General features: G+C 48.9%; 1 protein-coding gene across 4 annotated transcripts in view; it reads left to right on the top strand.

Annotated features, from left to right (window-relative positions):
* The window catches only part of NGF (nerve growth factor), a 1,213,865-nt gene that overhangs the window by 1,024,519 nt on the left and 173,890 nt on the right, over positions 1 to 15,456 (top strand). Inside the window, exon 1 of one of the 4 annotated variants that reach the window (XM_050748421.1) lies at positions 92 to 96. The exons of the other annotated variants lie outside the window; for them this stretch is intronic. The gene's annotated coding sequence lies outside the window, so the exon portion shown is untranslated. Of the gene's footprint in view, positions 1 to 91; positions 97 to 15,456 lie in introns of those variants that run through there. 4 annotated transcript variants of the gene reach the window in all.

The following is a 15,456-nucleotide window of genomic DNA, read 5'->3' as shown; positions in this document are numbered from 1 at the left end:
GGAGATAAAAGGCCTGGCATAACAATAGGGCCAAAGTAGAATGAGCTGGTGATGGTGGTGGTGGTGGTGGTGGGGTGTGTGGTGGTGGTTGGGGGAATAGGTGTCCTGAGGAAGAGTTTCTGTGGGGAGAGGAGACATGAAGAGAGGCCAGGCCAAGTTAGGGGGACTTTCTTTGCTAGCTGGACTCTGATCACTCTGTCACCTCCTAAGCAGGGCTCTGTAGGCTGTCAGCCTTCTTGGCCACAGCCAACCTCAGTTGTCCACTCTCTTGTCTGCCTCAAGGACCTCATTGGTCACCACCTCCTTAGAGGGAAGCCTTCTTAAGAGACCAGATCTCTCACTGCCCCAACCAGAAAAGTACCTTCAGAGAAGGGGCCCTTTTATGTTTCCCCAAGTTGTCCCTTTGGTGTATTTGGGAACCACTCAAACTCAAGAGTCCTTTCGTTATTGCTGTCCAGAATCCAGCTCTGTCCAGCAGAACTGTGGTGATTCTGTGTATCTTATAGGTATGGGATGAGGCCTAGGTATTGGGAATTTTAAAAGCTCCCCAGATGACTCTAATGTGCAGCCAGGTTTGAGAACCACTAGCTTGGCATGTAACCTGTGCATAATGACTCTTGCCTCTTAGAGGGCCCTGCCCAGCCTTCCTCCCTGCCACACACTTGAGCCTTGCCTGTTGTAGGTCATCTGCACTGGTGAGCGGGCAGTCCCTGCCTTCGAGGTGGAAGGAGACGTTGTGCAGTGTGGGCACCTGCTTCCAGTCTATGACACACAGGAGGAGGTGGGCAAGGGAGCCCAGTTGAGCCTGCAGGTCCTCTGGGCAGACGCAGAACCTGAGCTTGTGGCCTGACCCCTCCCCTGGAGAGGGCTGAGTGCAGTGCTCTACCTCCCTTGGGGACCAAGCCACACATGTGAAGGGTGTGTGGGAGATAAGAAGGCAAGGACCTGAAGCGGTCTCATTTGGGACCTGATGCTATGCAGGGTGATTCTGTGGCCCGGACCAGGTGGCTCTCTGCTAGCCTGAGCACCATGCCTTCAGCTTCGATGTGGGTATCTTACCTCATCTGTACTAAGCTCCTCAGTGCCCAAGTTTTCCATGAGCAGCCTTGCGTTGGGGAGGCGGAAGGACCTAAGATACAAGACAAGTCATTCCCATCATTGTTGTGCAACCCTCCTCACAAAGCAAGGGGACAGACCCCACAGACACACTGGAAAAGGGCACAGGCAGACAGGCAGACAGAGGCCAATGGGGCACAACCGGGCTGCAAGTGTTTTTTGAGTGAGTCTGAGGGGTTGGAGGCCATACTGGTGGTTGTCATGGATGCATTGGCAGAGGAGTAAGGAGGAGAAATGATGCCATCCCCTACCCTCAGTACGTGGCTTGGTGACACTTTCCTGCCTCTCGTTAGTTCCCACCACCACCCTTCACATTCCTCATATCTCCATGTTTCCCATCCTTGGACAAAACAGGCAGAGAGCAAACACTGGCTGTGCCTTGAGAAGTGGCTGCATTTGGGGACAGGGCAGGATATTGACCTACCCAAACCCCAGTGACAGCAACATTTTGCAGTGTGGGGAGAGTTGAGGATTCTGCACGCCTCCCTGTGGTCTACCAGGAGCCAGTCTTGCTGATGCTCGGGGAGTGGACAGTCCCTTGGTAATACTGAGGCTTGCTGCCTCCCAGTCCAATCTCTCCCCCAGCAAGTGGAAATTTCTAAAGGAAAGATCAGAAACTCTTGGAGACCTGTAACCTCAGAGACCCAGTGACCCAAACAACCAGGGAATGTGGGCAAGGGTGCGGGGCAGGGCAGAGGGCTCTGGGGTTGGAGGAAGGTGGGACAGGTGGTAAGGCTCAGAAGCTGTCAGTAGCATGTGCCCCACCTTTCTTTGCCTTGGCCAAGCCTGACTAGAGATTTTTCCAGGATAGTCTAGGTGTACCCAATAAAGCATCCTCAGAGAGGTCACAGAAGAGAAACAACGCCAGTGGTGAAATGCAAACAAGGCACAAACTGGCCCCACTGCCACCTGGGTTTGGGTTGCTGCTGGTTGAGTAGGTGCTTGGGAGGGGACTCTGGGAAGGCTTTGGGGTGAGGGGTGGGTGGGGGCATGAAGACAGCAGGAAGAGACTGAGAACTTTGGCATCAGCAGAACCCGGACCTATTGCAATACGTTTTGGGTGAGTGCTGTGGGTCATGTGGTCAGGGAGTATTGGAGTGTCTAGGGCCTCCTGGGTGCTCATCTCCTTACTCGGAATTTCTGCAGAGGACGAGACAGAAGGAAGGAAGCTTTTCTTTCAGGTGAGTCTCACTAGCCCTGTTTTGGGCAAGGTGGGTATGATTCACCCTCATTCAGCATTCAGACAACAAAGTCACCAGAAGTGAAGTCGTTTCCCTGAAGTCAGCCGGGCTGTGTGTGGAAAAGTGAAAGCCTGGAGCCGGGGCTCCTGGAGCCGGGGCTCCTGGTGCCGGGTCTGAAACGGATTCTCCTGGCTTTCCTCCCCTCCACACTGCAAGATGCCTCCCACAGCTCAGGGGCTACCTCAGGCCTGGTTTCCAGGGTGTGCATGTGTGTGTGATGTGATTTCCCAGCATTTGTGATAGGTGGCATGCATACATGCACCCGTATGTGCATGTGTGTGTGGGTGACCCATGTTATTTTGTGCAAGTATGATTGCAAGTGTGCAAATTCAATACATATGTGCATGTGTTAGCACAAGTTTCTCCCATCCCTCTTCATACCTCAGGATCTCACATTCCTTCCTTTTCCTTGGGATAAAGAAGCAAGTCCCCTCCTCAAGGAAGCCTGTGTTCCTCCTGCTTGTTGGCTCTGCATCCCTCCCAGAGCCTCCAGGTTCCTCTGCTCTTAATTATCTCCTCTTTTTTCCTTATTTTCAGTCTTTCTTTTTCTACTGGCTTCTTCTCCCACCTATAAGCATACTCAGGATCTCCTAGCATTTAAAAACACTCACCCTTCCTTATCCTGCTTCTCTCTGGATCTCACCCCCAACCTCCTACCCACCACATTCCCTTTCCCATTGACTTTCTCAGGGCAGCTTACATTTGCAACCTCTACTTCCCGACACCAACATCTATCTCTTAGCTGCTTGCCATCTGCCCTTACTCCACATCCGCATCCTTTAAAATGGTTTTTCCCAAGACCATACTGGACTGCAGAGCTACGAGCTGCTGGTGGTGGCTTTTTCTCACTGCCTCCCTTCCTCTCACCAACCAGAGACCTCTCTCCATTTTACCTATCAGATTTCCCCGACTCTGACCCTATCTGTCTTTATCCTCTCTGCTGCTGGCTTCACCTTCTTACCTTTATGTACCTTGTCTCCAGTTCATACCATCTTTCTAAACCCAGCAGCTTGGAGCAGGTCACAAACCTTCTCAAAAGCTGACGACAGTGCCCTCAAGTCACCCAGCATACAAACTCTGCCTAGAATTGGAAAGCATCTATGGTTTTAATCCCTGTGCTCCTAGTATGCCTGTAACACTTATCACATTATAATGGTTCAAGTCTTCCTTATTAGACAGTAATTCTATGAGGGTAGCAACTCCATCTTGTTCGCTGAGTTCATTGCTGTACCCCCAAGAGCCTAGCACAATGCTTGGCACATAAGCACCCAATATTTATTGACTCCATGAATGAACAAGCAAACAAATGAAGAAATGAATGAATGAATGAATGAATGAATGAATGAATGAAGTTGGCCATCTCTGTGTGAGGAGTTATTGCTCTTCACAGGGGTGGTCTCCATGTCACTTTCCCTACATGCAAGTGAGAGGCAAACCCCTTTTTAGCCCCTCAGCTTTTAGCTAATAGCTCTTGTTTGCTCCATCACAGACTCTGCTTCTTTGCAGCTCCAGCAGAGCAGGGTGTTCCTCAATGCTGCAGGCTCTAGGGTGGGCCAGAGTGCACCTTCCCCCAGGCATGAGCCCTGAAAGGGAAGAGGAGCCCTGGGACAAGAAGAGCAGAGGTCAGATGGCCTGGGGTGGCCCCATTCACAATCACCATGTCCTGGCTCAGGAAGCCTTTGACTTTCCCCTTAACGGTAGTGGATAGCAAATTCTGTCCCATTCTCCATGTAGCTGGTGGATCCCAAGGAGTCCTAGTTGTTCTGAGTCTCTGGCAGAGAGGCATAGGCTCAGGTCTATCCAGGTGAGGCCCTGGCAGTGGGGGTCTGAGGCAGGCTGTGTGTAGGTCTAGTCAATATGGTTGCAGAGTTAGCTTAGGTATAAGGATAGGTTGGTCCTGGGGTCAGGGACTTGGACAAATTATTTCACCAATCAAAGACTGTGTTTTTCAGCTCCTATTATGTGATTACACCTCTGACAATTTTGTCTCAAATCATACTTTTAAAATAATTGCTACCACCAGAATGGGAAGAGGATTTCACACACAGACTGAGCACTCACGAGATTGTTGACTAAGGATGGGAATGGAGGTGCCAGCTTGCGGTGGGTTTGAAAATTCAATCCTGTCTCAATCTCGGAAAGACTGAGATATGGCCTCCTGGGTAGAACCAGGGGCTCCTGGAATGGTTTTTACTTTGGTGGCCATATTTAGAAATTAGGAGACACCTTTCTCTTTCCTCTCAGGGCCAATGGGAGCAGAGGCAGGGAGGAAGAAGTTGCAATGGTAGCAGGAGGAATTTAGCTGGGTATGATGCAGCACTGCCTAACCATGGCAGGGCAGGAGACTTAGGGAGAGGGGCCAAAGGTCCTGTGGCTCAGCACAAACAGTGTAAGGGCTGCACTGGGTGGAGGACACCCAGAGGTTGGCTGAACCCATGACAAAGGCAACTTTGAAGGTCTGGAGTGGGGTGCTGTCTTAGTCTGTTTGGGCTGCTGTAACAAAATACATTAGACTGGGTGAACAACAGAAACTTACTGCTCATAGTTCTGAAGGCTGGGAAGTCCAAGATCAAGGTGCTGGTAGATTCAGTATCTGGTGAGGGTGCTCTATTTTCATCTTGCTGCTGTGTGCCCACATGACTGACGAGGCCAGGGAGCTTGCTTGAGCCTCTTTTATAAGGACACTAATCCCATTCTTGATGGTGGGACTCTCATGACCTAATCATTTCCTGAAGGCCCGACTTTGTAATGCCATCACACTGTTTATTAGGTCCCAACACATGAATTGTGGGAGACACTAACATTCACTGTGTCTCATCATCATGTATAACAGTCATCATAGCAGATGCCAGTGCCTCTCCTGCCATAGGGCCGGGTTTGTCGGGGTAAAAGGAAGAGGGCTGCTCAAGGGAGTGCAGAAGCCTCGGGCTTTGAGTTTCACCTGGCTTCACCCTTGGCTCTCAGGGTGGGATTCAGCAGATCATATAGGTGCTCTGGGTTTCCATTTTCCAGCAAGGACTGGAGTGGAGGCTTAGCCCTGTCTTATGACTTCCTAGAAAGTGGGAGCCTCAGTGAGACAAGGGGGCAAAATAAAGACATTGAAAAGGAAACTGAAAGGTGTTCAGACCCTTTCACTCAAGTAGCCACTGGTGTGTAAAGGTCAAGGTGTGCTCAGCCAGTCACAGAAAACCCTGCCTGAGGTCTCATTCCCCTCCCCATCCATCAGTGACAGTTGGGCTGGAGGCCCAGATCCTGGATGCCTGATTATAAACCTGATCCTGACTCTGGTTTCTGAGCTCCTTCTTGCCTTATGTGTCTCAGGCTTTCCAGCTGTAAAATGGGAATTTTCTAGGGTGTTCATATGCTTCTCAGCTCCTCAGTCAAAGACAGTGCAGCACTATTCACAATAGCAAAGATATGGAAGCAAACTACATGTCCATCAATGAATGACTGGATAAAGAAAACATGATGTGTGTATGTGTGTGTGTGTGTGTGTGTCTACACCGTAGAATACTACTCAGCCATAAAAAGAAAGAAATCATGTCTTTCACAGCAACATGGATGGTACTGGAGGCCATTATTTTAAGTGGAACAACTCAGAAACAGAAAGTCAAGTATCACGTGTTCTCACTTGTAAGTGGGAGCGGAATAATTTGTACACCTGGACGTAGAGAATAGAGTAGTCAACACTGGAGACTTGGAAGGGTGGGAGGTGGGTGAGGGATGAGAAATTGCTTAATGGGTACAATGTACACCATCTATTCAGGTGATAGCTAAGCTAAAAGCCCACACTTTGCAACTACACAATATATCCATGTAACAAAACTGCACTTTTACCCCCTAAATCTGTTTTCTTCAAGACAATTGAGAAAGAGTGGGCCTTACAGGCAAAGAAAGCCTTGGGTCCAAGGAGGAAGAGAGATAGGGAGGAAGGAGGGGCCGAGTCAGGCACTCACATCCGGGTCGTTGGTAAGGGCCATGGTGTGGTTGCCAAAGGAGAGCCTCATTGAACTGTCTCCACTCGGTGCTGAGCCAGGCCACATTTGTGACTCCCTCCTTCAGGTTTTCCTGGACTGCGGACATTTTTTAGGGGGAGGTCCTGGCTCAGAGAAGAGAAACAAAAATAGAAGAGACCTGTACTTTCCCACATGGCAGAATCCCTGAATCACCCCCTGCTTCTAGCACAATTGCCCTAACCTTAACCCAGGCACTTAAGAATCACTTTGTTTCCTAAAGCCTCTGAAGGGAAATTTACAAGCCTCCCTGAGTCACCTGTGCTGGCATTAAATAACCCCCAATTAAGTTCCTCTTGTTTTTTCTGTGATCTCCATCACTGCAAGACCATTTGCTCATTCATTCATTCTGCACGTGTTGAACACCTACTCTGCGCTTGCACTGTGCTGTACAGTGGAGATACAAGTAAAGCAGATAAACACTGCCTTTAAGGCACAGCAGCAGGCAGGCAGACAGACAGATGAGGAAACAAGCGATGACATCCCCTTTGAGGAAGTGAAGGCTGGGAATGCCGGCCTCAATGCTGGACAGGGGGAGGCAGTGCCACATGGGGCCTATAGGTGGCAGCAGAAGCCCACCACAGCTTGCTGGGGCCCTGGGACACCTGGGGGCAGGTACTCAGGGGATAGCGGGTAAGGTGGTCGGATTAAACTGGATTGGGCAAGGAGAGAAGTCAGCATCGCCAGAGCACCTGTGCACCTTGTCCTTAGAAAGATGAGGTTGGGCCCAGTCCCAGTTCCTCAGCTTTTTGTCCAGATACCATCCTCTCACCTTTGGGAAGCAGAGTTTAAAAAGAGACCTGGAAAACTCCCAGCATACTGAGCTGTTCTCAGTGCATGTCAAACACTGCACACCCGCCATGCACCCCCCTACAGCAACTCAGCAAACTAGCTGAATTATTCCCATTTTATAGATGTGGAAACTGAGGCTCAATGGAATGAAGGTGGCTCAGAATTGATGAAGGGCCTGACATATTTCCACAATGACCTCCTGGGCTTCACCGACATGAAGATTATTTAAAGAAGCCCGGAGGAAGATGTCTTCAGCTGTTGTTCAAGAGGCCCCAGGATCCCAGGCACACTTAGCTTTGCCAAGTAGCCTTTCCCCGTGCCTCTGGGGACTTTCCCTTACTCCTCGGCTGTGAGTCCTCCTTCAGTTCTACCACTTTTTCTTTCTCATACCCTGCACATTCTATTTACTGTCTCACCATTATGCCCCACAATATGAACACGACTTTCTTGCCTGTCAGCATAAGGTTATAATCAAAATGACTTGGCATAATTATACAGCAGTTTAATATTCAGAAAGTATTTTCAGCTGGGTATGGTGGCTCATGCCTGTAATCCCAGCACTTTGGGAGTCTGAGGTGGGAGGATTGCTTGAGGGCAGGAGTTCGAGACCAGCCTGGGCAACATAGCGAGACTCTATCTCTACAAAAAATAAAAAATTAGCTGGGCGTGGTGGCATGTGCTTACAGTCCCAGCTACTTGGGAGGCTGACGCAGGAGGATCACTTGAGCCCAGGAGATCAAGGTTGTAGTGAGCCGTTATTGTGCCACTGCACTCCAGTCTGGGTGCCAGAGCGAGTTCCTGTCTCAGAACAAAAAAACCAAAACAGAAAGTATTTTCACAATTAAGATCTTATTTGATTCTCACCCTTCCCATGAGGCAGGTAATTTCATTATTCTCCTCTTATGGAAGGTCAGAGAAGGCTTTACCCCAAAGATGATGCACTCCCCACTATTTACTCCAAACAGCCTTTTGCCCAGAAACTTTACTTTTGCCAATTCCCCTTTCAGAAAATCACTTCCTTCTCTGATTCCTGTTTTCCTCCCAGGTCTTTAACCCTTCAAAGCCCTGCATGTGCACCTTGTCTAGGAAGCTTGCCTCAAGAATTCCTGTCCACACTGGCCTCCCCTTTCCCTTTGCTCCTGCTGTGTTTTTTCCTGGGGCCCCACAGCTGGCACTGCAAAGCCTGAGGCTTGTGGAGGTGGTGCCGTATGGTGTGGAGGGCATAGTAGTGGGCAAGGGGGCACATGTGAATTCAGGTACCTCCTCTTACTACCTGTGGGATTCTGACCAACTTAACCTGTCTGGGCCTCTTCTAAGCACCTCTATGAAAATGGGCTTAATATTTGCACCTACCTCAGAGAGTCTCTGTGCAGATTAAATGAGCTGCCTGCTGCTCAGTCAATGTAAACTGAGTGTGCATACGGCAATGAACGCACCCTGAGAATGCGTTCATGGAAGTAGATCTCAAAAGCGCCCTGCATCATGCTCTGCACGTAACAGCTGACAGATTTCTACAACTGTGTTTCAAAAGCCTGACTCCCCTTCCACCCCGGCCCAATTTTCTTCTGACTCTTTTCTTTTGGAAGAGAACAAGGAAGGACATTTTCCATGTCCCTATACCTTTACAGGGAGGCGGGACTGCCCTGGGCCTGTGCTCACCTACCCCCTCACCCTACCCCCAGCCTAACAGTTTTTCCCCAGGGACCTGAAGCAGGGAAAAGAGGCTTGAAAACAATAGGTCAGGTGTGTTTTCAGGCTCAGACTCTTACTTATGACTCAAGGTTTGCTGTTCAACTTCCCTGAGCCTCAGTATCCTCATCTGGAAAACGGGAATGTAGGATTGTTGGGAGGATGATTGGAGATGAGACATGAGAAAAGATCTGTGAAATCCAGAGCATTTTACAGGCTTAGCAACCATGACTACTATAAAACCTGCCTGCTTACTTACCTTCAGGTCTTCTCATCCTGTTTGCACTCCCCGTACTGAAATCCCCTTTCTCTCTGAGATCTTCTCCCAACCCTGCCTCCTTCCTTCCTCCAGCCTTAATGAATTGCTTGTTCCCATAGGACTTGGCACAGAATGGATAATTTTTCTTCTTCCTTTAGGCTGCCTTAATCCTTTCTTTTGCCTTTTTGCTGCCTTTTACACCTTAACATTTATGATAATCTGCCCTTAGTACTAATGACAGCAGAGTTCTTACAATGTTCGCTGCAGCACGCTAAGGGCTTTACATACATTATCTCATTACATCTTCAAAGCAACCCGTGGAGCAGGTGCTGCCAATATCTCTGTTTTGGAAATAAATGAACTGAGACTTGAGCAGTTAAGGAACTTACCCATGGTTCCAGACCTCATTAGTTCTGCTAGTGGAATGACGTTTAAACCAAGAACACTGATCTCTACAAGCCTTACTTTTAACCACTGTATTGTGCTGCTTCCCTGGTAGAGCTAACTGTGCCCATGCCCTGCCTCCCTTTTCTTTCTTTGTTTCAAGAAATGGGCTTGTGAGATGCAGGCACTGACAAATCCAAAATCCATAGGGCAGGCTGGAGGCTGTCACAGGCAGGAGTGGATGCTGCCATCCTGAGTGTGCCCTTTTTACTAGTGCAGCTGCAAACTCCTTGAGGGCAAGGGGCATGTCTCAAACATCTCTGAGTTTCCCACAATGCCTAACAAGGGGTGCCTAGCAGGGCCTCAAGATAGGAATCAAGACACAGCTGTTAGGTCTGCCTGTGTGCCACTGATCTATTTGCTGTGTGGCTTTGGCACTTGACCTTTTGGAATGGGATCCTCCTTGTCTGGTCATGAGGATTGGATGACATCACATATCCAAAAACTGGGGATGTTAGGAAGGTGGGAACACTTGAACCCCTGCCATCCCCTCCCTGCCTAAGTCATTATTTGAAGGCACCAGTGTCTGCATTGGGACTGAAGGTGCAGGGGCCACAGAGCTCCAGCAGGAGTCCCCAGCAAGGAGTCTCCTCCTCCACCGCCCTCTGCCTCCCCTCAGTCTGGGGCTCGCTTCCTGTGATCCACTCAAGCCTTGCGGCCCCAGAGTCTTTTTCCTTTTATACATTTAACATGGGGAGGTTGCAATTTTCATCTGCCCTCATTTACCACCCTGGGGCAGATGGCAGGGCAGCCGGTAATAAGTCCTACCCTTGGTACCTAGCTAGGTGAGTGAAGAGTGACTAGGTTTTCAGACCAGGACCAGGGAGCTGGAGGGAGGAGGGCTGTGGGAGAGGAACACTGTCACCAGCCCTGTCTCAGCCTGGCTCTGGGCTGCCAGAGGGGCAGATGCTGATGAGGAACAGCACTGCCTAGGGATAGTCAGGGCTGGGACAGACATTGAACCTAGGTTTCCAGCCCCTGAGCCCCGACCCTGCCTTCTAACTCCTTGAAGCTCCATCCTTGGTATTAACCTTGGCTTTGCTCCTGACTGGCTTCCTCCACATTACATCCTGATTACATCTAGAGCATGGGTGAACCCTCCAGGCTTGTTTCCCGACAGAGTCAGACCCAGGGCTCTCAATGCTGCCTCCCTCCAAGCTTCTGTTAGTAGTGGCTATTTATGGGAAAGTCCACCACAGCCTGGCTGGGGAAGAGGCACCAGGTAACATTCTGAAAGTGGGGAGCTGGGAATGAGATAGAGGGTGCTATATCTATCGTCAGTTGACCTAGTAAGCGAGGGAGGAAAGGCAGCCCTCGGGGCCTTGGGGAGGCTTCTGCAGAAGAGTGAGGCAGGGCCGCTGGTCTTCCAGCTCCTCTTTTTGCTTGGCCCCAATTCCCCTTTGGGAATTCCTCTCTGCCACTTTTGCTTGGCCCCAATTCCCCAATTCCTCTCTGCCACTTTCCCTTTTCCCTTCAGGTTTTCAACTAGTCTAGGGAAGCTCCCCCAACACACATCCATCCCATAAGTCTCAGAATGTGTAATATTTTTAAAGTTTTGGATGTCCTCTCCCAGCTTCACCCTGCTCCTTCTTCAGGGCCCACTTCTGATATCATTACCTCCCACCTTCCCCATGGGCAGGCCTGAGTCAGCCTGGCATTGACTGTTCTCTGCGGTGGGCTCCCACAGTCCGGATACAAACCCTTTTTCAAAAACTCTGGCCTCAACTGTCCTTGAATCAGAGTTATTTCTGTATGTGTACATCTGCCTGTGGCCCAGCACAAAGTGAAGCTTAATATTTATTAAGCGACTGAACTAGTGAGCTGTGATGGGCAGCACAATGAGTTCTGGGCTCATTGTCAGGGACCCGAGTTCTAGTCCTGGCTCTACTGTGAACTTGCTGTGTGACACTGGACCTGTCCCTTTCCCACTCTGGGCCTCAATTTCCCAATCTGTATATTGAGGAGATGGCTAGATGGCTCCTAAGGTGACTTTCAGTTCAAGTACTCTAGCGCCCTGAGTTCTGTGCCTCCAGGATGGTGCCTTCTTCCAGGGAAGGAAATAAAAGCCCAAAGGGAATGGCACATGCAAAAGCCATGTGGAAAGAGGGAGTGTGGTGAGAACAAGGGCCCAAGAGGGAGCCAGCCCGGCTAAAACAGACTGATGAGCAGATGTCAGGGGAGAGATGAGGCTGGGGAGGCAGGGGTGATGAGGGCTGAGGCCTAATGGGTGCTTACTATGTGCCAGGCACCACTCTAAGTGTTTAACACATTTATCTTTGTTTTTTTCATCAATTTTTATTTTAAGTTCCTGGGTACATGTGCAGGATGTGCAGGGCTGTTACATACATAAATATGTGCCATGGTGGTTTGCTGCACGGATCAACCCATCATCTAGTTATTAAGCCTGGCATCCATTAGCTATTCTTCCTGATGTTCTCCCTCCCTCCTTCACCTCCCTCACAGGCCCCAGTGTGGATGTTCCCCATCATGTGTTCACGTGTTCTCATCATTTGGCTCCCACTTATAACTGACAACATGTTGTTTTTTGTTTTCTGTTCCTGCAATAGTTTGCTGAGGATAATGACTTTCAGCTCCATCCATGTCCTTGCAAAGGACATGCTCTCATTCCTTTTTATGGCTGCATAGTATTCCATGGTGTATATGTACCACATTTTCTTTATCCAGTCTATCATTGATGGGAGTTTGGATTGATTCCGTGTCTTTGCTATTGTGAATAGTGCTGCAATGAACATATGTGTGCATGTATCTTTATAATAGAGTGATTTATATTCTTTTGGGTATATACCCAATAATGAGATTGCCACAACCTTATGAGATAGATTCCATTGTTAGCAACCAATATTATCATCTTACAGATAAGAAAACTGAGGTATGGGGGGATTCAGAAAGTAACTTGGCCAGTATCACACTGGCAATAGTGATAGAGCCTGGCTGTGAATTTAGGCCATGTGACCCAGAACTCACTACATAGTTGACTTGAGTGTGAAGCCATAAAGGCACTTAAGCCTCATATTAAATAGTTCTATGTTTACTCTAAAATCGGTGGGAAGCTATTGATAGGTTATGCAGGGGATGATGTAATTAGAGGTGTTTGGCAAAGATAACACTGACTGCAATATGGACTAGCAAAGGATCCAAATAGGCCTAGAATAGTCTAGCATAAACTAGTTGGGGTGCCACACCATTTGAACTTGCAAGTTACAATGGAAGCTTGGACTGTGGTAAGTAGTTATGCTAGAGCTAGAGATTAGATTGAATTGAGAGAAATATAGGAAATAAAATTCACAGGACTTGATGATGAATGGGACATAGGGAGTGAAGGAGAGGGAAGTTTTTGGATGGCTGTTGATACATATGGAGCGGTGGAAGAGAAACAGGTTCCAGAAAAGGAAGAGAGCTTGAGAAGATTATGAGTTTGAGGACCTGTGGAACATAACGTTCTTATGAGATATTCCAGGGATGAGGTTAAACAGTAGATGGACATAGGGATCTGGGTGACAGATTCAAGCATTATTTGCAATTGATAATTAATACGGTGGGTATGAATAAAATTAGCCAGGGAGAAAGTATAGTACAAGAAGGTCCAGGACTCCAAGCTTTAATAGGCCATGAGTGGAGAAAAATTCTGTGGAGGAGCTCAAAAGGGAGTGGCCAGAGAAAACCAGCAGGGGTCCCTGAAGCCACAGGAGAGTGAGGGGCAATGGTGGCTGTGGCTGCAAGGTCAAGTAAGACATGGACTAAATATAGATATGCAGCCCTTGGTGCTGTTGGTAGTGGGTATTTTGGTGGAGCAGAGGGGTGGGAATCCAGACAGGGGTGGATTGAGTCATTATTGGGGGCCAGGAGATGAAGACAGGTATTTTGAGAATTGGGGCTGTAAAGGAGGGAAAAGAAGGTGATAACTAGGGAGAAATGAGGACCAAGTGAGAGGTTTTCTCTTTCTCTCTTCTTCCTCTTCCTCCTTTCCTTCTATTTTGCCCCTTCCTTCCTTCCTTCCTTCCTTCCTTCCTTCCTTCCTTCCTTCCTTCCTTCCTTCCTTCCTTCTTTCCTTCCTCCCTCCCTCCCTTCCTCCCCTCTCCATCCCTCCCTCTTTCCTTCCTTCCTTCCTTCCTTCCTTCCTTCCTTCCTTCCCTCCCTCCCTCCCTCCTTCCTTCCTTCCTTCCTTCCCTCCCTCCTTCCTTCCTTCCTTTCTTCTTTCATTCCTTCTTTCCTTCTCTTCACTCCTTCCTTCTTTTCCTTCTGTTTTCTCTCTTCCTTTTTAATAATGGGAAGGCGTTGCATATATTTAAAGGCTTAGAAAGAACACAGTCAAGAGGAAAGGATAATCAATACAGTGAGATTTCCAAGAGGGTAGGAATGCAAAGAATAGGATAAGCTGGGGGGCAGGCAGCCCCTCCACTGGAGCAGGAAAAGAAAGTCAGGATGCATGCAGGTGTCAGTAGTTTATGTGCTTACTATTGGAAGCTGAGGGACTTCCTGTGTAGTGGCTCTTATCTTATCTGCCAAGTAGGAAACAAAGACCTCTGCTGAGAGCTGGAGATGAGAAGAAGTTTGAAGGCATGAGAAAAATGGAAAAGGTTTGAAATAATTACAGAAAGCAGGAAGGAGATGGCAAGGGAAACCAAGACGGTTTCTGGGAGGAATTAAGAGCATATATAATGGCTGGAGATCATGACTTTAGAGGAAGCCAGTCCACCCTGTTCTCTGACTTCCTCTACCACCACTAAGTGCTCAGCTGCTTGGATACAGATGTGGAGACAAGTGTGATTGGCTTCATCCAGGGCTGAGGTTTTGCCAAAAGTGGTGATTAAGTATGAGGGAAAAAGGAATTCAGAGTCTTGGCAAAAAAAAAAAGTTATTGAATGATGGGCTGTGGAATATAAGCTGGATACTAGAGAGAAGTCAAGATAGAACAGGATGGGTGAGCTCAGAGCAAGCAGGGAGGACTACAGAGGGGAGAGAAGAAAGAACAATGGTGAGAAGAGTTGAACCATCTCACAGGAAGGCAAGGAGCTGGTGGGGTGGAGAAAGAGTGGGATGTCGAGATCATCTTTTTGGAAACGGAACAATTATGAGTGATGACCCTCCAGAGGAGGAGGACAAGGGAGTGAATGGTGGAAGTGGAGTGGGAGTGAAGGCCACTGGAAGGAATGCACTCAAGAAACTGGGGAGCTAGCATGCTGGCAGGTCAATGTCCACATGCTGTCATCCAGGAGAATCGTAGGGAGGTGAGGGCAGAGGAAATATGTGAGTCCAGAGCCAACGTCTTTGATCAATGATATGGTAGGAACTGGAGGTCCAGTGATGACAGCAGTCAGTCAAGGAAGAGGGCCCAAGGCAAAGAAGTACGCGCCTGCAGAAGGAGTGTCTTCTCCCATTGTCCACGTCAGCCCTGGAAGACGTGAATCTCCATAACACAGGGAAACCAAGACCTTAGAGGGTAAACCTTGTGTTCTAACTCCCAACGGGTAAGTGGCAGAGGCAGCACATGAATCTCCCTGCCTCACAACCTGTGTCACATGTGGGTATAGCTGCCCGGGTAGTCGGTGTCTGGCCCAGAATCTCATCTTGGCTCACCTCACCCCTCTGCTGGTGGACAGTCGGTTATGAATCCAGGGAGGGTGACGTGTCTCCTTTCCAACAGCAGGCCTTGACAAGACTGTGACTTGCCATGGCCAGTGGGGTGACTGTATTTGGTGTCCCCATGACTGGAATGTCTACTGCAATCCTCAAGAGAGGAAGCCTCCAGCCTCTTCCTTGCAGGGTGGCATGACAGCCTGACTGTGCTGGCTGGGAGAGGGGACCCAGGAGTTCTAACTCCTCCATGTACACATTTCCAGCCAGTCTCCTGTTTTCAGTGCAGGCTTCAGCTCTACCAGAC

The sequence above is a fragment of the Macaca thibetana genome, chromosome 1 (genome assembly GCF_024542745.1).
Source record: "Macaca thibetana thibetana isolate TM-01 chromosome 1, ASM2454274v1, whole genome shotgun sequence".
NCBI lineage: Eukaryota > Metazoa > Chordata > Mammalia > Primates > Cercopithecidae > Macaca > Macaca thibetana.
Note: the sequence above shows the minus strand (reverse complement) of the source record. Positions and strands in the feature narration are given on the sequence as shown.